A 26,443-nucleotide genomic window follows, 5' to 3' on the forward strand; every position below is an offset into this window, starting at 1 on the left:
TCCTTTCTCTTGGGCACGGGGGCTACCTATTCCGTCCGGCCGAGCTATTCCGGCCCCACCACACCATCCTCTGTTTCGGTCATGGGCATAAATGGCACCCCCTCCATTCCCCCATGCACACCGGTACTCACCTGCTGCCTGGATGGCCTCCACTTCTCCCACTCCTTCCTAGTCATCCCCTCCTGCCCCATCCCCCTGTTGGGCCGAGACATCCTCAGTAAATTAGGAGCCTCTATACATTTACCAGCTATTTGCTCCTCTCCCTCCCCCACTCATCTCCTACTGGCTGTTATCACGGACGACACAGACCACAGCCTTAACCCACACCCAGACCTCCCAGTAGACCCAATCCTATGGGATACATCCACCCCAACAATCGCCACCCATCACCAACCTGTCCTCATTAGACTCAAAAATCCATCACAAATCCCGTCTAGACCCTAATACTCAATCTCCCACACCCACCGACTAGGCCTGAAGCCCATCATCGATCACCTACTCAAGGAGGGCCTCCTAATCCCATGTCATTCCCCCTGCAACACCCCAATCTTGCCTGTAAAAAAGCCAAATGGCTCATATAGACTAGTTCAAGACCTCCAAATAAGCAATGAAGCTGTAATTCCCATCCATCCAGTAGTGCCCAACCCATATACCCTCCTCTCCCAAATCCCCCCATCCACGACCCATTTTACAATGCTTGATCTCAAAGATGCCTTTTTCACCATTCCCTTACATCCTGAATCCCAATTCCTCTTCGCCTTCACATGGCAAGATCCAGTCACTTCTCTGGCCTGCCATCTCACATGGACGGTACTTCCCCAAGGATTTCATGATAGTCCCCATCTCTTTGGGCAGGCCTTGGCCAAGGATGTCCTCAAAGCCCCACTCTCCAGTCACTGTACTCTACTATAGTACGTAGATGACCTTCTATTATGTGGAACCTCTTTCGACCACACCAAACAAGATACAGTCCAAATCCTAAATTTCCTGGCTAACCTGGGGTATCGAGTCTCCCCACACAAAGCCCAAATCTGTACTCAAGCAGTCACATTCCTGGGAGTCTCACTCACACCTACTACCAAGGCCCTAACCCAAGATGGCCTCCAAGCCCTCCAGACCCTGTCCCCACCTACCAATGCAGATGAAATCCTCTCCTTCCTGGGTCTAGTAGGCTTCTTCTGACACTGGATCCCTAACTTTGCTGTACACGCAGCTCCCCTATACAAAGCAGCCAAAGAAACCCCCCAAGGCCCACTCTCCAGCCCGGGATCAGTCGCAAGGGCCTTCCAACGGCTGGTCACATCTCTAGTCACTCAACCGGTCCTTTCCCTCCCTAATGTTTCAAAGCCTTAACTCTTATAGACAGATGAGAGGGCTGGAATTGCAACAGGGCTCCTAACCCAACCGTGTGGCCCTAAGTTACAAGCTGTCGTCTACCTTTCTAAACAACTGGACCCTACCATCAGGGGGTGGCAACCCTGCCTCAGAGCACTTGCAGCAGCAGCCACTCCAACCCAAGACGCACTCAAACTCACCCTACACTGCCCCCTAATGGTACTTTCATCACACCGTCTATCAGATCTCCTTACACATAAGGCCCTGGCACACCTCTCCCCATCACGCGTACAATTGTTCCATCTGCTCTTTATTGAAAATCCTGAAATATCTCTCCAACTCTCCCCCAGACTCAATCCTGCCACGCTACTTCCACAAATCAACCCCAAAGACACTTCACAGCCACCCTTCCACTCCTGCACTGAACTTATAGATATTCTCTCCAAACCTCCATCTAACTTAAAGGACCTTCCCCTCACTTCCCCTGATCTCACTCTATTTGTAGACGGCAGCTCACTAGTTGACTGCAAGGGCCACCGACGAGCAGCGTACGCTGTAGTTACATTAAACCAAACTCTAGAGACCCAGACACTACCCACAGGAACCACATCCCAGAAGGCTGAACTCACAGCCCTCATTAGGGCTCCCCAATTGTCCAGAAACAAAAGGGTCACAATATACACAGACTCAAAATACGCTTTCCTTATTGCACACACCCACTCCCACTTATGGGAAGAAAGAGGATTCCTCACAACGAAGGGTACCCCCATCATCAACGGGCCACTCATGGCGAAACCCCTTGAGGCCCTCAAACTCCCACAGGAAGTGGCCATTGTCCACTGCAAGGGCCATCAGAGATAGCTATAGAGATAGCTATAGAGATAACCACAGAGATAGCTATAGGAATTCACAAGGCAGACAACACTGCCAGACAAACAGCTCTCTCTCTCGACCCAGTTCCTATGGGCATCCTCACCGAAGATACAACTCCCGATTATACCCCAGATGAACAAAAACAATACATGGCCCATCCCAATGCCCACACCAACGCAGGCTGGATCATGCTGGGCCCCCGACTGGCCCTCCCAAATAGTCTAGTCCCTTCCCTACTAACAAAAATCCACAAAACCCTACACATTGGGCCGGAGGCCACCTTCCGCTTCCTTGAGCCCATTATGTACCACCCTCACCTACGACAGCTGATGGCCAAAACACACGAACAATGCACCACATGCGCTGCAGTCAGTCCCCAAGGGAGAATGAGGCGCCCAGGTCCCACTCATCAGATGCGGGGCCATCTCCCGGGGGAAGACTGGCAACTAGATTTCACTCACATGCCAAAACACAAAAAATTATGGTATCTCTTTACTATAATTGACACCTTTACAGGGTGGATAGAAGCCTTCCGCACCTCATCTGAAGGGGCCTCCACAGTGGCTGAGATCCCACTCAAGGATATCATTCCCCGCTTTGGTCTACCGAGAAGGATACAGTCTGACAACGGGCCCGCTTTCATCTCAGCAGTCACCCAACAGGTCTCCAAAGCTTTGGGTATTACTTGGAAACTCCACATACCACACCACCCCCAGTCCTCGGGTAAGGTTGAAAGGGTCAATGGCCTCATAAAAGACCATCTCACTAAACTCCCCATAGAGACTCGGCTCTCTTGGCCTCAACTCCTGCCTATAGCACTCACCTAACTCCGAGCCACTCCCCGAGGACCCACAGGCTTCAGCCCATTTGAACTCCTATACGGGAGACCCTTTCTGTTACCCCAACCCCTACCAAAAGATCCTCCTCCTTTGGCTGCCTATCTCCCTTACCTCAGCCTGCTCCGACACCTGATTCGCCAGTACGCTGACCTCACTCTACCAGCTCCCATCGATCTCTCCTCTCCCTCACTACCTGTAAACCCAGGAGACTCAGTGCTCCTTCGAGTAAGACAAAAACCAACCCTTGCCCCCCCTGGCGGGAGGGTCCCTACACAGTCATACTCACAACCCCCACGGCTGCTAAATTATTGGGCCACACCCCATGGGTTCACACCTCCGACCTCAAACGGGCCCCCCCCTTTACCCCCTGTACCAGAAGAGTCGTGGACCTCCCAACCAACCGGCCCCCTCACCCTCTAACCCGACAGGCCCCTTCATGACGGACCCTTCCCCTCGGTTTTCCACCTTCGCACTCACAATACTACACGAGCTACAACTCTCCCACTCATCCGACCCCATCACCCTCCCCTTATTTCTCTCGTGGGTCTCCGACTGTTGGCTTCAGGGAACTCTCCAATTTCTCCCCGTCGAAATCTCCTTCTTTACCTTTTTACTAACCATACTTATATATCATGATGATACTTCCCTTGTTACTCCTTGTTCATATCATCCCCCTTATGCCCTCACAACCCTCCTATAGGTGGGTTTTTTTACCTATCCAAAACTTTTAATGGACACACCTCTATCATATCCTCTACCCCTTGCCCCATTGTTGGGTGCCTAAATCAAGTCACCTTTAAATTCCCCTCTTTCAACACCCTCCAAGCCTCTACGCGGATTACTCCCACCATTTGCTTTTTATATGACCGAACCGACAAAATATGCTCCCAAACCTCCCCCAACCAATATGGAGGATGCCCCTATCACTATTGTAACATACACTGGCTCAATCTACACTGCTTCACAGGACCAAGGACAGTCCGCTTCTGCTTACAAAATGGTAACTTTACCCTTACTGTCCCTGATCCATGGGATACCTGCTGGCAAATCGGAATAAAGGGCAAACTGTATCAGAACTGCCATTTCTCTAACCCCATCTCCTCTTTAACCATCTATCGAACCTATGAGCCCTCTATGTCTCCTTCCCTCTCCAACCTTAAAGATCTTACCCAAGTAATCACGGACCAAGAAGACCAGCTCAACACACAACTACAGACCCCCCCTGCACAACATCCCTTCTCATGGCTTACATTAATCAGACAAGGAGTGATCCTGCTTAACCACTCAGGCTTAACCAACCTGTCACACTGCTTTCTTTGTGCATCCCTTCAGCGGGATCCAGTAATAGCCGTCCCATTACCCACCCCCTTTCCCAACACCACTAACTCCATCAACCACCCCAGAAGTCAAATCTCTCTACAGATTCCCATCCTCACTGAGACCCCTCAAAGCAACACGTCTCACCCCATATGCTACTTCTCTCATGCCTCCCCAACTTGCCCCTCCCCCCTGCCTATGCCTAGCCACCACCCTCCCCCAGGGGGATTCTATTGGTGTAATGGCACAGCTTATAAACAAATGCCCCAAAATGCTTTTATCTGTCTCCCAGTCACCATATCCCCCAACTCACCCTATACGGACAGGAAGAACTCCATCAACTCCTCGAATTCCGTCTCCAAAAACGAGCCGTTTTCCTCCCACTAATGGTCGGACTACCCCTAGCCACGTCCCTATTGGCCGTCGGGGTTGGGACCGGCTCTCTTGCACACTCCATTACCTCCTCCAGGGACCTGTCAGGCTCCAAATCGCAATAGAAGCCTCAGCAACCTCCCTATCCGCCTTACAACGGAAGATCAACTCCCTATCACAGGTCACTCTACAAAACCGACAAGCCCTAGATCTCCTAACAGCAGAAAAAGGGGGAACATGCCTGTTCCTGAGGGAAGAATGTTGCTACTACCTCAATGAATCAGGCTTAGTTGAAACCAATATAGAACACCTAAAGGAAATCCAAAAAACTCTATCTACCCGCCCAGGATCCTCAGACCCTCTAACCTGGTGGCAATCACCCCTGTTAACTTGGCTCCTCCCCATAGTCACCCCACTAGTTGCTATCTGTATAATATGTTCTTACCTTGTTTTCTCCGTTTCGTACGGAAACGAATTCATGAAGTTTCCCAGGTCGCATTTCATCAGATGGTGGTCCGTCCCTATTCCCGCATTCCAACCTCAGACCCCACATACTATGGCATCGCCCTTACACCACAGGAAGCAGCCAGATCAGATCCGTCGCCCATTATCACCAATAAGAGGTTGGAATGTTAGGATGTCCCTAGAAGGGGATGGCCCTCTCGCCAGCGCGCCGGAACAAACTGAAGGTAAACCAATCATCGAGCGCCAGCACAATCCAAGGGAAAGCCCGGAGCGGCCCTCCAGAACGAACTGAAGGTCAACCAATTACCGAGCGACAGCACAACATGGCACGAGAGAAAGACCCACCCGAGCCTAAACCCGGAACTGCTACAGCTTAAAAACCCTATCCCACCATACCCGGGCGCAATTTTCCTGACTCCCTCCTTGAGTCACGGAACCTCGCCCGGAACCTTAGTTCCCAATAAAGCCTTAAACTGCAAAAATTCTTTTTGACTCTAACTCCTATCTTCACCCCGCACAACGCCTGACACTAACAAATTTTACCTGAATATAATAGAACAAAGGAACTGCAGTGAACCCTTAAAGAATTGTTAGCTTTTCTATAAATATGTCCTTGTCTCAACATACATTGTTTTAGAAAATTGTTCTCTGGAATTCAGAAAAGTAATGATGCTAACCATTCAGCATCATTATGCTATTAAAAAACCATGTTTCAGATTTAGGACTTTCCCCTACTATGTATTAGGCTGAGGATTAGCATTGTCCCATGTCCTCCCATGTCTGCTCCACATCTGCCAATTTCATCCCAGCAGGTGTTGTAGGAATTCTTCAGTCAAAAAAAAAAAAAAAAAAAATTTATGATACTGTTTCCTTCTCTCTAGATCTGGAGACATTTGTGAGACTTTTCAGGGATTTACTGACTTTTCAGTGTGGTTTCGGGTGTATTGGGCAGGATTGGCAAGCCTGGTTCCACCTCTCTTCCTTCCTCTTCTGGCCAATAGATTTTAAAAGTTTTGCATTAGTGTGTGATTATGCATGCATGTATGCGTGCGTATATGATTATATGTATGAGTATATATGCATATATAAAGTATGTGTGCATATATGATTATATGCATAATGTGATTATGTGTGCATATATGCATACTCATGGTTTACTTACGTGTGTGGGGGGTTGTTTAGTAAGTGGCTACCATTGAACTATTTTCCCATTGATTCCATTTAAAATTGCCAATTGCTGTTCATTTTATCACAAATGTACAGGTCTTTGGGGCGCCTGGGTGGCTCAGTCGGTTAAGCAGCTGACTTCGGCTCAGGTCATGATCTCGCGGTCCGTGAGTTCAAGCCCCGCGTCAGGCTCTGTGCTGACAGCTCAGAGTCTGGAGGTGTTTCAGATTCTGTGTCTCCCTCTCTCTGACCCTCCCCCGTTCATGCTCTGTCTCTCTCTGTCTCAAAAACAAATAAACGTTAAAAAAAAAAAACTAAAAAAACAAAAACAAATGTACAGGTCTTTGCCTTCTTTTTTAATGTTTGTATATTATTGCTTTAAATTGCTTTAAATTTTTTTTTAAAATTAAAATTTAAATTTAATTAATTAAAATAAAATTTAAATTTAATTTTTTTAAATTATTGCTTTAAATTGCTTTAAATTTTTTTTATTATGCTGGCTAGAGCCTCCAGAACCCCCAGAACATGGTTAAGCAAGTAACTATTGTTTTCCAGTCTTTAAAGAAATCTTTTAGTAGTAATGTAAAACATCTGAAGGTTGCAGTGAAAAATTAAGGTTCCCTTAACATCCTCCCATCCTAGAGGTAGCTGTTATCTTCACGGGTCTTTCTTACATCTATACATGCACAGATAAACATGCTTCTAGTTACTTTTTACAAAAATGAAAACTCACAAGATATAGTTCTGTGATTTGCTTTTCTTACCCAATATTCCATGGAGATCTAGATCCCTCTACAAAAATCGTCATTCTTTTTAAAAACTACACAGTATTTTGTCATATAGATGTTCTATAAATTACCTGTTTCTATATAGATGGGCATTTCAGTTGTGCTTAATACCTAGCTGCCGAAGGCAATGATACAATGTGCACCTGTATACAAGAACCTTTGTGTATACCCACCGATATTTGTGTAGGGGAGTGTCCTAGAAATGGAAATTTTGTGTTACAAAATATACATTTGAAGTTTATATACACACATAATTTTGCTATTGCCAAATAGTCCTTGAAACTGGTTGTATCAGTTTACGTCTTCTCTGATTTTGCATAAGTAGGCCTGTTTCTTCATCGCTTACCAATACTTCCATATTTTAACCACTGAATAAGTAAAAATTAACCAAGTGCTATTAGACATTAACCCTCTCAAGGGGGAAAAAAGAAGAGTTGCTCACAGGTAGTTAAATTGACTTACTCATGATTGACCTGAAGGTTCCTACTGACAATCCAATAACGACGTTAACAGTTAATGAAATCATCAGTGACAAGTTACTCAAATAGTTGGTGAAGGATAAGAGACGAAGCATGGGTAACAAGCCACTACCACCACTCATAGGAGAGTGTGTCAGGGAACATTAGGGCCGTCACTCACCACTTAGGTGCTATCACAGCATATGTCTTTCCTTTATAGCTCTCCCACTGGTCTGATATTTTGTTTGTGTGTATGATTCCTGGATTTGTAAGTCTTTGAATGTAAATGTCTGTGTCTTCCACTGCAGCGTAAGCTCCATGAGAACAGAGACATTCTCATCTTGCTCATTATTTTCCCCCAGCATCCTTCCCAGTGGCTGTCACAGGGAAGATGGATGAAAGAGTTTGGACTTTATTCTGTGTATCAATTAGAACCTTTTATTGTTATTATCATCCCCGTAACAGACAGAGTTAGGCATCACATAGTTTGAGAAAAGTTTAAAGCCTGAACACACGAAGAGCCTTGGGTGTTAAACTTCTTGGACAGAATTGTGATTCCTTTGCCCAGGGTGTTCATCAGCATTGTATAATGAGCTCTCCAAGTTGATTGCCTTCTATTCAAAATCACACACTTTGCTATGTTATGACCCTTTGCCATAACGAGCTATTCTTAGGAGTTACTATGACCGAAAAAACCTATTGCCCTTCACCACTACTCACCTCCTGCCATATTGTGAATATAGACTTCTAATCTAACAGCCAGTCAAGGAAATAGAGGGTAATGGTCTCCTTGGGTCTGCCTGGAGAAGGCTTCCTCCTGCCCTCTGGCATTCAGCTGTTGGTAAATGACAAAATCTTACTCTATACTTTGAGTCTGTACTTGTTTCTTTATTTCCCTCAAGACATAGGTAATAGAAAATCCAACTCATATGGGCTAAAACAATGAAAATTAATTCTTATAACTGACTTAAATGTTGGCTTGATCCTAGTAACTCAAACGTGTCATCATAGATCTGGTTCCTTCCTACCTCTCTTCGGTCTTTCTCAGCTTTATCTTAAGATTGACTCCCCTTATGGATTCAAGGTGACTTCCAGATGCTTTCTTCCTAAAAGAGAAAGAGAGCTAGAAATAGAATTAGTACTATCAAAACAACATGGTTTCTCCCCAATGGGAAGGAGTTGGAATGAATGTCCTATAAGTCGATAACAGCTCGCCTAATATTGCATTCGGTGAGCACCTATCTTTGGTCAGGGAAGTATTACTACCCCCATCTTACAAATGAGGAAATTGGAATATGTCCGAAGTTGTACAACTAAGATTGGAAGAGGCATTCGCAGATAAACTGAGGAGTTTCACAATTAAAACAAAACCATTACATACTGACAGTGACTGAGGTTTTTTAAGGTGGTGTGGTATGTGTAAAGCAATGTTTTGGCTTCCTTGGAAGCACTCCACTAGACAACTAGATCAATCATCCAATTTCTGTATATCACCAATCAAAGGATGTTGATATCCCTGAAAAGTGTTCTTCACTCTCCCACATCATCTCCCCACCACTATTCTAAAACAGGCATTCTAAAGCATTTAAAATATTAAATTTTTTCATCATAGTTGCCAACAAGAAGCATAGATACAAATTCAGCTTAGTCAAAAATAGAAAGTAGAGATAACATTCAGAGACTCCACTATTAACTTGACACAGGAAACAAATAAAACTGAAATAATCCCTCAAATTATAAGATAAAATTGTCTTCTTTAACACGACCTCCAGTAGTTCTCTGGATCCTATTGCCTTCTACCTATTCAAGGAGTTTTCTGCTGTAATTATTTCTTCTTACTCTTGTGCTGTCAAAGTTCCTCCTCTAGTAGACCACGCCTATCAGTATAAAAGAATGCTATCATATTTCTCATTAAATTGTCCTGTAAACCCCACATTCCCTCCAAGGAATAGTGTCTGGCTTGTGGGGGGTACTGACTATGTATTTGATGATGAATAAATGAATGAATGAATGAATGAATGACTTGATAGTCACCCTTCTTCTTGCATCTGCTAAGTCACTAATATCTATAGATTCTTCATGATGACTTTCATGTCTTGTCTTGCCTTCTATTTTCATTACCATAACCCCAGGGAACCTTCTCCCAACTTCTAGGTGGGAGTCCAGACCAGTACTCACATCTGCCCTGAACGTTAATGTCAGTTTAAGCTCCTAAATTTCACTTACCGTTGAAATAGGAAAAGTATCTAGCTTCTCTCTCTCACTCTCTCTGTTTTCAGCTTAATATTTGAAAAGCCAAATATTCTCTGTTGCCTTTAATATAAGTACAAAATCCTTAGCTCAGTTTTCAGTGGGCTTCACATTATGATATTAAAATATCTTCAAACACTATTTCCACTTATTCTTCTAACAGAAGCTCTCTTTCCACTCTCTTTGGACTACTGCAGGTCAGTTGTGTTTTTTTTTAATTTTTTTAATGTTTAATTAGTTTTGAGGGAGAGAGAGAGACAGAGTATGAGTGGGGGAGAGGCAGAGAGAGGGAAACACAGAATCTGAAGCAGGCTCCAGGCTCTGAGCTGTCAGCACAGAGCCCAACACAGGGCTCGAGCTCATGAACCATAGTATCATGACTTGAGCCGAAGTCAGATGCTCAACCTACTGAACCACCGAGGGACCCCTGAAGGTCCACGCTTAACTGCAGATCCTTACTCACATTCTTGCTCCAGCCTCTCCAAATTTGGCCTAAATGACAAGGCTTAGCTTAAAGCCCACCTTATTTTATTAATCTTACTCCAGCCCTGCAGCCCAGTGACACCTCTTTTGAACTTGGAGCCCTTACTCACTCACAGTTCACTTAGTCACCTCAAGAATTTTTTCTTCTGTATTATTTAAAATTTAAATTTTTTTTTTCAACATTTATTTATTTTTGGGACAGAGAGAGACAGAGCATGAACGGGGGAGGGGCAGAGAGAGAGGGAGACACAGAATCAGAAACAGGCTCCAGGCTCTGAGCCATCAGCCCAGAGCCTGACGCGGGGCTCGAACTCACGGACCGCGAGGTCATGACCTGGCTGAAGTCGGACGCCCAACCGACTGCGCCACCCAGGCGCCCCTATTATTTAAAATTTAAAATTTATTTATTTTTGAGAGTGAGAGAGAGAGAGAGCAAAGGAGGGGCAGAGAGAGAGAGAGAGAGAGAGAGAGAGAGAGAGAATCCCAAGCAGGCTCCTTACTGTCAGGAGTCTCATGCAGGGCTCAAACCCATGAACTGTGAGATCATGACCTGAGTCGAAATCAAGAGTTGGATGCTGAACCAACTGGGCCACTCAGGGCCCCCTCTTCTGTATTTTTTAAAAAATTGTCGCTTAACTTTCCAATGCCAGTTATCTTTTAAATTTTGTTTCTCCCAAGATGGGATAAATTAGGTTATTTGTTAATTAAGCCATTCAATTTGAATATTAGTCAGTATAGACCAGGTTATGCTGCAATAATCAAATATCCCTCATATCTCGGTGTCTTAACAGAACAGGGGTTTCTTTCTCATCCACCTTCCTTACCCAGTGAGGAGCTTGCCCGTCATGGTTTCTCAGAGACCCAGGCTGACAGACGCTGGAACGACTCACAGGTGAGCTCCATACAACAGGTCTTAAGTTCCTTAGATCAGATGTGACTCTCATCACTCCTACTCACAGCCTTTTGACCAGAAAAACTGGTTCCACCTAATTGCAAGGAACTGGGACATTGGAACAGCACATAGATATTGAAGCAAACTATTTATACTGTGAATAATATGACAGATAGTTACATAAATGGGGACTTTACCTCGTATGGGACCTCACAGAAGATAGTTTTAAGACAGTAGCTGTTGCATGCGGCTGAAAGATGTCATACAATTTATTTGCATATTGAGAATAGGGACCTTATCGCTATGATTTAATTTAAGCTGAAACCTCGATTCAGTGCCAAACCATAACAAGCTTATTTTTATGCCTTGGCATTAAGTATCAACCAGTGGTGATTCTTGTGTACACAAAGCCATTATTTTTAAAACTTCTCTGCAAAGTCTTAAAAGATTTTCATCGATCCCAAGATGACTATGGACGTCATTTCCTTATTGAATATGTGTTTGATGTCTGGTTAGAAAGAAATGTCACTTTTTTAGCATCTCTTACTAGCCACCCGTTGTGACACTTGGTATGTCACTCCATCTGTACGGAAGGATTTTCAGGTCAGGAGTGCACGTCTCAGTCCCCCCCCTCCCCCCCCCCCCCCACTGAAGCGACAAGATCTACCATCAGTTAATGAAATGTTTTCATGAATCATGACTAGCGCGTCTCTCTCAGATGTAACTGAAATAGCACAGCCTATTCTGGTTTGAAAAGATAAAGCTGTGTGTGAACATATTATGCAATAAACAATAGCTTCATGTTCATTATGTTCAAATCAGAGTAAGAGCTGGGTTACTTTTTAAGATGTAGATTTGTGGGAAGTTAGGCAGGCTTTTGATAGGCACTGCTAAAGTCCAGATAGCTGTTCTTTTTATGGGGGTGGGGGGGGATTTAAATGTAATTTTTATTAATCAAGAAAAAGTGTTTTAATCTGAAAAGTTTGACACTCTCCCAATCTTTATCCATCCATGGTACCTTCTTCTCAGTCAGGCTACATCTTTTACAGCAAATAGCTGTTCCTAATTAGGGTTCAAACAATATTCCTGTTGCCTTTTAAAGCCAGAATTGCTAATGGAAACTTTGAAAATACTTTTTCTTGTTCTGTGAAATACGATTTTAGAAAGAATCTCTGTAATTTGTATGTGTGGCAGATACTTGGAGTATCCAGAACCCTTTCTTCCTTCTTACCTCCTCCTTCTTCCTCTTCTTCTCTTCTTTCCCTTCTTTTTTTTTTTTTTTTTTTCTTCTTTTTTACCTTGGGCACAGATTGGTGATGTAAACACTCATTAAGCATTAATGTTCAGGGACATCATTATCATTGGCCCTCAAATGGCTTTTGTCTCATTTGTTGGTGAGCAGGACTTCCACTGATGCGTGGACTTCCATTGATTCTGTCACACAGTAGACCATGGTGCATATCTGCTGTGAATTGCCTTCCCAGCAACGGGAACCAGGTCATCTCCAACACCCTGCCCCCACAAACAAGGCTTCAGCGAAGATCCTCATGCATGTCTCCTAATGGCCATGCATCAGAATTCCCGTGGCATTAGTTCTAGAGTAAAAATGTAGGACTTCTCCGTGGCATATTACTCTCTGAAGTTGGTGTCCAGCTCTGTATTGCAACCCCCCCTCCCCATCCTTCTGAATGCTGAGGCAGCCATCATCTTAGCACCACTGGATCTTGTCTCCTGGCCTCGGTTGGTTTGATCAGGAGCCAACATTGACTTCATGATGGGCCAATGAGTTCCATCCCAGGGCATTAAGACTCAGTTAAGGAGGGATTCATTTGAGGGAAGAAGGAATTTCAGTGCAAGTCAGAGCAGCAAGATAAAAGCCCAGCTCTACGGACAGAACACCCTTGTCGAAAATTAGGAAGACGAAGAAATGTGATGAATATGAGGATGCCCTGGGCTCAGTGGATTCCTGGCTTAGAAGCCTGCAGACAGGCCTCCCCCATTTCGAAACCCCCTGTGCCACAGCAGTTGGTACCAGAGCCATGTGGCGAGCAATGATCCAGTTTCAGCAAAACATCATCATCTCTCGCATGAAATTAATGATGTTAATTTGAATGTTATTGCTTTTGTAGTTCTCCTTGTAATTAATTTGTAAATTTGTTTTGGTTTCATAACTGTAAACGAGCCATGATCATAAGGACTTCATACCTAATTTTATGTTTCTTTATATTTGAGTAGCAACGCAATAAAAAAACAAAACAAAACAAAAAAAACAACTAAGATCAACCCTGAAGGGGGTCCCTTTGTTTCCTGAAAGTGTATTTTCCAACTCAGGCCAGAGAAGTACTGCTCAAATCTGATCTCAGAGTTGGCTCTTGGGTCCAACGTTAGGGCACATGCATTTATTCCTGTTTGAGATCACCCTTTTAGGTTTCAGTCCCGATCTTTTTAATCTTCATTCTGTCATCCAATAGATTGCTTTCCTTCCAGCTTCATGCCTTTGGCAGATTTAAAAAGCATGCTACCAGCCAATGTTCTCAGTTGAGAGCAACAAAGTCAACTCTGGCTGAGGTAAGTAGAGAAATGGTTGATTGCCAAGATGGAGGGTGGCTCACAGGTTCACTGGGAAGGCCACAGAACCTGGGGCCATGGCAGAGAAAGAGTAGTCTGAACACCAGGAAAGATGCCGTCACAAACCAGTGGGCAAAACCCGACTATGGAGGATGTCACTGTTCTTATGCCTGGATGGCCCAGCCTGCCTGGCCAGTGGCCTTGGATCGTGGACACAGGCCCCGTGGTGCGCCAGTGCTGCCCAGAAACCCAGAGGCTGCTGCCACGGCCCATCTCCTGCCACCAGAAAGGATTTGCCTCTGTCACTTCTCTGAGTTCCCATGCTCTGGCTCAAAACTAGGGGTGCATTAGCCTGAGTGGCTCGGCCTAGCTTACCTACCTGCACCCAAGATGGGAATGCAAGTATCTGGTACTTTCAGAATCTAGTATTGGAGGTGAGCTCTGCCTCCCATCAGGGCTTGTTATGGAAGCAATTCCCCTAACATAAGAAGGGGGTTCAGATGCCAGGCAGGGAAAGCAGGAAATTTACACTCTCCATGCCTATTATATCTTTATCCAGGTAATTGTCAAAAATGGAACATAGGACCAGGGCGAGACAGGACAGCTAGAGTTGGCAAGAGGCCTTCCTCCTGCCACTCTGTCCGTATTGATGACCAGCAGGATGAATCCAGGGGTGGGACCAGGCAGCATCTGATGTTTGCCCGGTGCTATCAGCCTTATGTGCAAATCATAATTTTGGGTTTTCTCCCAAACTCACATTCCCGAAAGGAGGAGGAGTGAGGAGATAGGGGGGAGAGCGTGTAAGTTCTTGTTTTGTTTGAGTTCTTTCATCTGGCTAGATGCATTTCCAGTATCATGTAAATCAATGGCTTTTTTCATTACTGCAATAAAATTTGCCTTTGTACCTGACTCCCCAAGGAGTTGGAACATAAGCAGAGCTCCAAAATTCACACTTCACCACACTCGGGCGCAATGTCTTTGTTAAGACTCTGTTTGATCATTTTGCTTTTGATCTGCCTGCTTGGATGGAAAGAACCATCCAAGTCTGTCGAGGGCCCTTCTATAGCAAACTCTCTGAGAGGGTCCTCTTAGGACCCATACAAGTTCCCCCTGGAAGTATTTCTTGTAAACGTTGGCTCATCACTCAATCATGCCTCGCTCTATGGCAAAACTGCCAGACTTTGCAAAGCTGGAATGCATGGGAAGTTCAGGGTATGCTTCAGCACACCTGTCTTTGAGCAATGAGGTGTAGGGTGAGGTGGGAGGTAGTTGGTTGATGAGGGGTTTGGGAATTATATCGGCTGGTAGCTGGTATCTGGTCAACTAAAGACAAGTTCTTTCCCCCTCTGGAGAGCAAGAGAGAGAAGGGAGCCCAGGGAACACTATTTTCCTTCACTTTCACGAGGGAATGCTAAAGTAACAGACGTGAAGGGAGCCCAGCAGATGTTAATCAAATACATGTATCTAAACTAGTTATCTATATATTTACAGACAATAATGGATCACCGAGATTTATAACAGCAAATGTAATCTCAGACCAAAATGCAGGCAATTGCTCGGCTTTCACTTGGAATGAATTATAGAAGCCAAAGTCTAAATATGGTGGGGGAAGATCCCAAGAGAGCTGGATAGTATCATAAACATGCTTGAATTATAGCTCCTCTGGGGCTGCTTACCCGGCGGTCCTGCAGGCCAGCAAGAACCTTTATACGGTAAGAGGCAGCTGCCAGCACTCAGGGCTTGGGCGAGTCCAGCCTGGCATCCTTCCTTCTCGAAGAGGTGGTCCCATCCCCTCGGGCTGCATTGCAGTTTGGGACAGCCCACAGAGCCCCCTTCAGGCTGAGATGCTCTAGTTCCAAAACACTGAATTAAAAAGGATCTGACCCATCCTCCCCCTACCCCATCCACTTTTTTTTCCCCCATATGGATAACCATTTATTGAATTGCCCATTCTTTCTCCAGTGATCTGCAATACTGTCATATATCAGTTTCTATACATTTGAGGCTGTTTCTAGGCACTTTCGTTTGTTAGTCAATTTTGCTGTCCTTAAGAAAATAAAATATGTATGGAAGGGTAAAGTCCCAAGAACAGCAGAGGAACACTAAAAGAGATTGGAGTGGGAGTGGGGGATTGACTTTTCCATTAGATTAGCAAGGATGTCTTACAAAACGATGGTAATTAAGATCATATGATACTGGTACACGGATAGAAAAATTGACTAACACCCCAACCACTTCTATTCAACTTGAAAAGGAAGATGGGTCACCTGAAAATGAACACGCCTGTGTTTATTCTGTGGATAACTGAGGCATCTTCTAAGATGAAGTGGACCACAATCGGTAGAGAGATGTCCAGGCAGTTGTTAGCATTTAATTATTTTTGAATGATAAAAAGTTGCCCCCAAATATGATTTCTTAATTATGTTGTAGAAGCTGCACTTGGATTAGGGCTTTACATGTGGATAGAAGTTTCCCTGGAAAATTTCTTGCCTTTTAAGCTGGAAACAAAAGCGGTTCAGCATTTGTTTGTTGCATTCACCATCAAATACTAAGGTACTTTGATAAGAAATCCTTTTATCCGTCCATGTTTAATAGAATTGGAAGTGGAGAGATAGGAGAACTGAGCCTGCTCAGGGTTGCAACTACCTCGTGTCAGAATACTTGGATAATCAGAATGATTATTATTACATATGTGATAAACAAATTAATCATGTGTAAGGGAAAACACATTTGTTCTCTCTTCAACAGTAGATGATAAGAAGCCAGGTCACAAATGTTTCTTCTAGTTATTTGGGTAGCCATCTGTCCTGGGTCTTTTTTTTTTTTTTTTTTAGTTTTTTAAAATGTTTATTAGTTTTGAGAGAGAGAGACAGACAGAGCATGAGTGGGGGAGGGGCAGAGAGAGAGGGAGACACAGAATCCGAAGCAGGCTCCAGGCTCTGAGCTGTCAGCACAGAGCCCGACCCAGGGCACAAACCCATGAACTGAGAGACAATGACCTGAGCTGAAATCGGACTCTCAACCGACTGAGCCACCCAGGCTCCCCTGTCCTGGGTCTTTGTGTGCATGCCTTTGGTTCACTCTCATTCATTCTAGGCAGTGGAGAAGGAGCTCAGAAGGGTTTTCTGGGTATAAGGTTGGTGAGAACGGGATCCTCTCTCTGAGATTTTCTCAACTCCACCTTTAACTTGTAGTCAGGTCATTTACACTCTGCTGCCGACTACATGGAGTCATAGCTAAGCAGTCAGTCTCAGACAGGAGTCCCATCTATTACTGAGGGGCTGTGGACCCAGAGAAGTTAGCCCCCACATTTCATCTATTTATTGTATAACGAGAGCATAAGTGGCACCTTACCCATAGTTCACTAATCTAGAACGCATGGCACATACTAAATTCTCAGTAAACATCCTTTATTATTATTTAATCCTCCGTTACTTGGCACAACGATTAAGAAGACACAGATATATTAGCGATCATTCATTTCTGTTATAAATATGAAAAGACTCTCAGATGTTTAATAAAAATAATATTCAGTATTGTTTTTTATGCCTTAATTTAGGAATAAGTAGTGTATTCTTAGATCATGTTTAGTGCAAGAAGGGTGAGAACTCTTTTAATGCAACAGTTTTAGAAGCATTCAAAAACATTTTTTAACCAGAACAACAAAACCCTCTGCTTAAAACCAAAGTGATATATTTTCATTTTTCAGTCTTCAGAACATTGGAGTTTATAAATTCAGGCACGCGAATTTCTTTTCGGTTTTTGCTATATTCCAGAAATATGTATCTATCAAACTTCCAAATCTAAGGTCAAGTCTGCTTACAACACAGTTTTATAAGGCTATCTTCCCAACAGATGGATTCTCTTAGCATGGACTTCGGGTTATGCCTTTCAAATATACATATTTCAAATATACATATACATATGCTTATGTATTTGAGGGCTTGGAGGTTCTAAACATTTATCTCCCCCACCTAATAAAATAATTTATTCCAATTCCTATTCATTCCCCCAAATATTTTGATGGTTTGAAAAGAGCTTTTATTAGAGATACAACTAGGAAAGAGGAATGAATACCATCAAATGCAACCTAACTGCTTATAATGTTACTGCTTTGAGCCTCCTTGCAGTGAAACGAAAAGGAAAATGAGATTAGTTACAATCTTCACATTGTTTTAAAACCTAAATGCCCACTAGCTATTTACGAGGAGCCCATTTTGTCCTGGTCCTGAGGCCGGAGAGAAACTTCCCCACTGGGTCTCATAAAGATAAAATTATGTAATATAATTTTTAAATATTAAAAAATATCCCTGAAATGAATGCAGTATTGAATTTGATAGGATTGTCCTTACATAAGTGGAAGACATGATACAAAACCACAGTTCAATAAAACTAATGCTATAAAAAGCCAATGCAGAAACAAGTGATCTAGGACCCATGTGCCATGTGAGGCTGCCCTTCTTCTATCATGAACCAAAATCTAGTTCCAGAAAGCATTAAGTAAGGAGATGACTTACCCCAATCCACAGCCAGATTGGTGACAGAGTCAGAACAAGATAGGGCTTTCTTCCATTGAGACCAACCTAGCAGCACTCCTTACCCCAAATCATCAGCTGTAGGACATATAATACTTTCTGTCCACGAGGACTTTCTGCAATGACTGGGATGACCTTCTGCTCTTCTATGATCTTCTGCGTGGAGCTACTTGATCCTATTCAATATGACAGCCACTAGCCCCGTATGACCATAGAGTATGTGGAATAGTAAGACTGAGGAACTGAGTTTTAAGTTTTATCTATATTTAATTACTTTAAATTTGAAAAACCACAGTGGCTAGTGGCTACTTTATCAGACAGTGCGGCTCTAGAGCACCATGAGGTGGCCACCAAACTTAGCTTATTCCTGCTCTGACTCTAGGCCCCTTGTGTTGCAAGGATGATGGGGAATGAGAAATGTTGGGGCACATGAGTGAGATGCCTTAATGGGTCCAAACATCTGCACTGGTCATGGGTCATAGGGCCCTCAGAGCCCTTCAAGCCCTCAAAAAGGGCTGCTTCTGCTGTACCCATCCTGATGGCTATGCTTGGAGAGAGGAGACGAGGAGATCAATCTGGGATTGAGGGGCTTGACAAGAGCCAGCTAGGGTCCACAATGGCGGCTCTGAGCTCCAGGCTCAGCTTCCTCCTTGTTTCCCTTTGTCCTTCTCAGGCATGAGACGTGGAGTTCCTCAGCTGAGGAATAATACCTCCTATTTCATTTTTGTTAGGCTGCTTACACTACAATTCATAAGCTTACAATTTTTCAGAAATTTAAAAATAATATTTTAAATAATAGTTTCCAAAATTTTAAGTTAACAAAAAATAATGGTAAGAGGTAATAAGCAAACCTCATTTCATAATACAGTTCCAGTTAAGGGAAGTAAAAATAAACCAAATTCCATAGTGTCTTACTCAACAGCAAAATGTGTTTAAAGGGCAACAAATGACAAGTTGCTCCAGAACGTACCAGTAATTTCTGAAATCTTAACTCCCAAAAGGATATTGTTTGGTGATGCAGAAGTAATGAGAGAATATTTGGGGACAGTGGCAGATATTGCATCATTATTTGAAAATATATAAATTTAAAATGCTTGTAACATTTTTTTTTCAAAAATATTTTTTGTCGTGCAGAAAAATGACTTGCTCAGAAATGGACCAGTGTAATGCAGCTCAGGTAAAAACCTTTTTTATACACTGGCTGAAACCAGGGATTTCCCTAAATATGATTATGTGATTTTTCATAATGATCGTAAATATTAAAGTGAATGAAAAACCATTACTCTCCCTTTTGTACTAATGTAGTGTGTTAGCTAAAGAAAGGGATGTCAGATTCAAGTCTAATTACTTCTATTTCATTTCTGCTATATTTCTGTTTTCTTTATTGTTTTGTTGTCTGGGCTCCCAACCATTTCCTAAAAGATGCAATATTTCTTTATCAACTAGCAACAGAAACGATGTAAATAAATAATTCCTTATAAATTAAATGAAGTCAGTCATGAGAGGAGAGTGAAAGAAATTATTGCTCTCTTCTAACAGCAAGCATGTGGGGTGAGGGAAAAGATGTATTAAATAAGAATATTTAGTACAGGTCTTTCTGACTGCAAAGACCTCCTGCTGAGAATTTCACACGCACCTGGGAAATAGTCAGGGCAATAGTTTCCTCAACTTGTCCAAAGAGCTTGCCCCTATATATATTTCCTGCCACTCTCACTTTTTGGGTAAGTGTTATACAGGTTTATCATGGACGTTGAGTACTGCCCCTCTTTTTTGTTTTACGTTGAAATAGAATTGACATTTACCAGTGTGTAAGTTTACAGTGCACAACATGTTGATTTGGTACGATTCCCACCATAGCATTAGTAGCACCTTTATCAGGTCACAGAATTATTTGTTGTTTTGTGTGTGTGTGTGTGTGTGTGTGTGTGTGTGTGTGTGTGTGGTAGGAATACTTAAGATTGAGTCTTTTAGGTACTTTGAAGTTTAAAATATAGTATTCTTGACTATAACTGACTATATCACTGTATCTCATTTGTTCTCAAGTTTTAACGTGCGTCAACTTTATCTACGACACTCACAACATTTAAAATTATATTCATGAGGTCCTGTATTCGTATTTTCTTTTCTGGATGGAAAGTCCTAATCCTCTCCGTATTATTTTTGGGAAGGGATTCTGCTTTCTAACATTTTCTTGAGCAGTTTGAAATTGAAGAAGTAGATATTTGGAATCTATTTTTGCACGATGGGGGTCTCAGCTTTATGAGGAGGCCAGAAGGTAGTGTCCACCCCAAAGTTTGGTGGGTACAAGGTTAGTTTTGATAATGCTATGTAGCACTGAATCCTTGTTCTGCTACTGCATACCCTGGGGGGATAGCTTCACCCCTCTCTGCTTTGGGTTTCTCATGTATCAAATGGGGCTATCTTTCTCATAAATGAGAGTGTGAGGTTTTCATTGGGTAGGAAGTCCCATTGAAAAGTCCTGACCCATAGCAATCACTCACTCAATAAATGATAGCCCTGGAGTCCCAGGCTACAGTGATACAACCACTCTAAGGGAACAGAGACATCACCGAGCAAACGATGTGGTCTTTCCTTCCTACGTGCAATTCTCAACAGACTAGTTCAGACAGTGGTGGCTGACAGGCCCAAAATGGTGTCACTGAGACTGACTTCTCAAGCCAGGGCTTAATACATCAGCTAATTGCAGTCTGGACCTCCCCCAGAAATGTGGTCTTAATTGATCGGTCACGAATTTTTCAACCAATGCCAATGAGTCTGCCACTTGGGTCCTCTCCATCTGCCCCCCACGAAAGATGAGGTCATCGGCATGATAAGACCCCTTGCCTTTCCCTTAAGAGAAAGCAGCCTTGTCCGAAACAGTCCTTTCCTTTTGCTAATAGCTTCCTTGCCCCACCCTCCTTCTATAAAAACCTTCCATTTTGTACCAGTCCTTGGAGCACCACTCTACTCGCTAGATGGGATGCTGCCCAATTCATGAATCGTTTAATGAAGCCAATTAGATATGTTTTTTAAAAAGAAAGAAAAGAAAGTGATGGCCAGGCCGTTCCAGTTCCTGTGGGTTCTTGGCTGGTTGAGAGAGTGCACTGCCTTTATACACAAAGAACAACGTGGCTTCTTGTACAATACGGGTGCCATGCTCTCTCTGCTTCAGAATGCAGTAGGCATTGCCCACTCTGCTGGCACTGATGGTGGGGGAAAAGCCGATGTTCCTCTTCTCTCCTTCTCCTCCCCCGTAATGTGTTTTCTTCTCCTGCCTGGATCTCCATAGGATTCTTTTTGAAATTGGGGTTCTGTAAACTTATCAAAATGTGTCTCAGTGTTGTCCATTCTGTATCATTTTTTCTCCCAGGATGCAGGTTTGTTGAATGAATGAATGCATTTATTCAGCAAGTAGATATTAAGCACCTACTGTGTGCTGTGGATATGTCAGTGAACAAAACAGACACACACACACACATCCTTACAGAGATGATATTCTCATGGAGAAAGCTGATCAGTAAACATAATATAAAGAGGGCATAATAGTGTTTTGAAGGGGCATCAGTGCTCTGGAAGAGTGTAAAGGGCCTGCAGGATAGAGGTGGGCTGCAATTTTAAATAGGTTGGTTCAGGTAGGCCTGACTGGAAAGCCACATTTGAGCTAAGACTTGAAGGAGATGAAGGTGAGAGCCATGTTGTTATCCTGGAGGATGACAGGCCAAGCAGAGGGAGAGGGAGAGTGGAGGGGAAGCATCAAGGAGGCCTTCCTGGTGGCAGTGGCAAAGAGGGGAGGGGAGGAGAGAGAGGGGATGTTAGAGAGTCCTGGAGGCTCTATCCCACAGGACCCTGGGGTTAGTGTGACACGAGTGACATGAAAGCCACTGCAGGATTTTGAGTCAAAGAAGAACCTGATCTGCCTTGTGCTGTAAAAGGAACATTCCGGCAGCTGTGTTAAGAATAGACTAGGACACAGGAAGATTCATCTCCTCCTTTTCTTCGGAAACACTTTTTAAAAATTCATTATATCTTTCATTGCTTTTGTTCAATTTATCCTGGCATGTTCTTCAGAAGTAAGAGTTACACATATCTTGGGTCTCTTGGTCAGTACCTCGTATCTATCATCTATCACTCTACAGACCCCTGCTTTCCCAATTTTTTTGGTAAGGATTTCTCACATGTCTTCTCTGTTTATTTACTCACTGACAGGTAGTTCTGCAGAGATTTGAGTATGTTAGTCACTGCACTATGATTGAAGGTACAGAGGGGAGCAGATGACAAAGCCCTGTGGTATAGACGCTCACCTACCAGCGGGGCCGACAGACAACTCACCACAGCGATAAATACACACGGTGATTTCATACTGCAACAGTGCCGCAGAAAACATAAAATGGGAGGAACGTTCTAGAAGGAGATGGCAGAGGAGCTTTAGACCCTTGGGTCAAAGGGGGTCTCCCTGAGGTGATCTCCAAACTGAGACCCAAGTGATAAGAAGAAACCAGCCATGTTCCTTGGCAGGCAGAGATCCATGGAGGCAACCGGAAGTAAAAAGAAGGGAGAAACGGGAATGGGCTTGCCATGTTTGAGGAGCAAAGAGAAGGCAGCAAGGACGGAACAAGGGAGCAGTGGGGCAGCAACGTCAGAGAAGTAGGCAAGGAGGGAAATTGGACTTCATATTCATGGTGAGGGTGGTCAGTGGGGGATTTTGAGCAGGACATCGATGTGATATGATTTACATTTGGCAAAAGGCCAGGGAAGGGCAGGCTTTCTTAAACAAGACACGAAAAGCAAATCATAACAGAGAAGATGTATAAATCGCACTGCATTAAAATTTTTAAAACATCCGTTATCAAAAAACATAATTTAAAAAATGAGTCTACAACCACAAAACCAACCAGTGATGAGTATGTAGAATATAGAAATATTTTTCCTAAAAATCAACAGGAAGGAAAAAAGTCAATAGAAAAATGGGTTGAAGATATGAAAAGGAAAATAGAAGTTAATAAGCAGGGAAAAGATGCTTCCCTGTGACTGGTACTTAGATTTAAAAAGGTACAAGAAACTACTTCATGCCCATCCGACTGTTAAAAATTATTAGACTTACAATATAAAGTGTTGGAAAGGATATAGAGCAATAGGAACTCACACACTGCTGGGGGATAATAAATTGGTGAAACGTATTTTGGAGAATTGTTTGGTAAGATCAAGAAAAGCTAAAGATTTTGATTCTCTTCAATCCAGAAATTCCACCATAGAAGATGTACCTTAGATAAATTCTTGCATGTGATGCAGGGAAAATCTTAAGTATGTTCACAGCAGGTGCCTCAGGTTTGGCTGACATAAGAAAGCAGGAGAGGATGTTTGGGCCACTGTAACAAAGCATCCTAGACGTTGTGGCTTGTAAACAGGTACTTATTTTTCACAGTTCTGGAGGCCGGAAGTTGGAGAACAGGGTGCCTGCCCGGTCAGGTTCTGGTGAGACCTTTTCTGGTTGCAGACACTGACTTCTTGCTGTATCTTTACATGGAAGAAGGGACGGGGAGCTCCCTGGGGTCTTTGTTAAAGGAACATTAATCACATTCATGATGACTCCACCCTTATGACCTAGTCATCTACCAAAGGCCCCACCTCCAAATAACATCACCTTGGGGATTAGCTTTCCACATACGGATATTGGGCGAGACATTCAGTCAATAGCAATAGATAGGATTGTTTGAAATAATGTAAAAGAAACGAATATCCACAGAAAAATGGATAAATTATCTTATATATTTGGAATGCTATACAGTGGTAAAAAATGAATAAATAAGAGTCATCAGTATCAAAATGTAAAAATGGCTTAATCTCATAAGCATACTGTGGAAGGAAAGAAACTGTAGAAAAATATAGCTAATATGATACTCATAAATAAAGTTTAAATATATACAATTTTTTTTTTAATTTTATGTAATGTTTATTTTATTTCTGAGAGAGAGAGAGAGACAGAGCATGAGTGGGGGAAGGGGAAGAGAGAAAGGGAGACACAGATTCCGAAGCAGGCTCCAGGCTCTGAGCTGTCAGCACAGAGCCCGATGTGGGGCTTGAACTCACAAACCGTGAGATCATGACCTGAGCTGAAGTCGGACGCTTAACCGACTGAGCCACCAAGGCGTCCCAAAATATACAAAAAATTTATGTTGTTTAGAAAATCAAACACAGGAAGCCTGGGTGGCTCAGTAGGTTTAGGCTCAGGTCATGATCCTGGGGTTGTGGGATCGAGCCCCACAGCACTCAGCGTGGAACCTACTTGAGATTCTCGCTCTCTCCCTCTGCCCCTCTCCCCTGCTTGCATGCTTTCTCTCTCTCTCTCTAAAAAAAGAAAAAGAAAAGAAAATCAAAAACAAAGATAACATATATAGAACTATATGTGAATGACAAACAAAAAATTCAGCTGAACGCTACCTTTGATGGTGAGAAAAGGGAGAAAAATGAGGGAGGACTATCCAAAGGCTTTCACTCGTTTGAAATATTCTATCTTTTAAGCTGCTCTGTGGGTATATGGGTATAGATGTGGGGGTTTGGGGGTTGCTGTTGGTTTTACATTACAGAATGTTATTATGAAATATTTAATATCCACAGACAGTCATAAACAAAAATTATTCCTTAATCTGCTTGTGGAGAGTGGCAAGCAAGCAAGAGGGAAAGCAGAGATAACCAGTGGAGGGTTGACTAACGCAATCCAGACAAGAAATGGTGGAGACAGGGAAAAGTTAAGGTGGTGCCAACCAGACTTGGTGATGCATTGGTGGAGTGAGTTGAAGAGAGGAATCAAGTACGACCCCTCGACACGAAGAATGGAATGACATAGGAACACTTATGAGATCAAGAACACCAGGAGATAAAGAGGTTTGGGGGTGCATGCTGTTCCTGAAGTTCAGTTCAAAATACATTAAGTTTGAGATACTTAGTAAACATCCAAGTCAGAATGTCAGGTTGATAGTAGATACGAGTGAAGAGCTCAAGGAAAGACGTATGCCTTGGGGAGGCATTAACACGTAGATGGCATGAGAATACTTGGAGATACATGCTAGGTAAAGTAGAAGAAAGCCAGGAATGATGAATGGGCATTCTACTGTTGGCTGAGGGGCTAAGATGGAAGCTTGAAAAAGAATCAAGTAATATCAGAAGTCAAGTGACAGAATGATATCAAGAAGGGAGGGGTTTGGGGAGCCTGGGTGACTCAGTCGGTTAGGCATCCAACTTCAGCTCACGTCATGATCTCGTGTTTCATGAGTTTGAGCCCCGCATTGGGCTCTGTGCTGACGGCTCAGAGCCTGGAGCCTGCTTCGGATTCTGTGTCTCCCTCTCTGTCTGCCCCTCCCCTGCTCACCCTCTGTCTCTCTCTCTCAAAGATAAATAAACATTTTTAAAATTTTTTTTTAAAAAGAAGGGAAGGGTCAATCCTGCTGAAGTCAAGTAAAATTCAAACAGAAATGTCAACACAGAAGTGATTGGATATCTTCACAAGAGCTGTTTCAGTGTTGTGGTCAGGGCAAAATATGGATTGAATTGAGCTCAAGAGTAGATGGGAGGAAACAGGGATGGATTAGCCCACGTATTAAAAACTAAACAGAATACAAATACACCTGAGGGCCTTCATGATACCCTTACCTTTCTCATTTCCCTCCCATCTCAGAGTGAATCACTGTTTCAAAGTTGGTGAATATCCTTTCCACCACAGTTTTGTATTCCACTACATAAGCATATTTATATAATTAAAATGCTTCGCGTTTCTAAAGTTTTTACAAATGCTATCATATTTGACATGTTCATGTGCAACGTGACTTTTTCACTCCATAATATAGTCACATAATACCTGCAGATTAGTAGATTAGCTATTTCTTACTGCTTTATGGTATGATACTATATTAGTGTAAGACAATTTATTCCTTTATTCCTCTATTTATGAATAATTAGTTGGATTTCCATTTTGACACGACTCCTTGGATTCCTTGAATTTCTGAGTTTCTATATTAGAGGTGTCTTAGTCTGCTCAGTCTGTCATAATAAAATACTGCAGACTGGGAGAGACCCCAACAGTGGAAATTTATTTTCTCGCAGTTCT

The 26,443-nt window shown here is 43.1% G+C and overlaps 1 long non-coding RNA gene across 1 annotated transcript in view; it reads right to left on the reverse strand.

Annotated features, from left to right (window-relative positions):
• Positions 1-26,443, reverse strand: part of LOC128777063 (uncharacterized) — a 48,521-nt gene that overhangs the window by 13,190 nt on the left and 8,888 nt on the right. Inside the window, exon 2 of the long non-coding RNA XR_008422217.1 lies at positions 8,643-8,720. This is a non-coding gene — a long non-coding RNA (uncharacterized LOC128777063). The remainder of the gene's footprint in view (positions 1-8,642; positions 8,721-26,443) is intronic.

Source organism: Panthera pardus, unplaced genomic scaffold (assembly GCF_024362965.1).
Source record: "Panthera pardus isolate Hobbes unplaced genomic scaffold, ASM2436296v1 HiC_scaffold_15, whole genome shotgun sequence".
Lineage (NCBI taxonomy): Eukaryota > Metazoa > Chordata > Mammalia > Carnivora > Felidae > Panthera > Panthera pardus.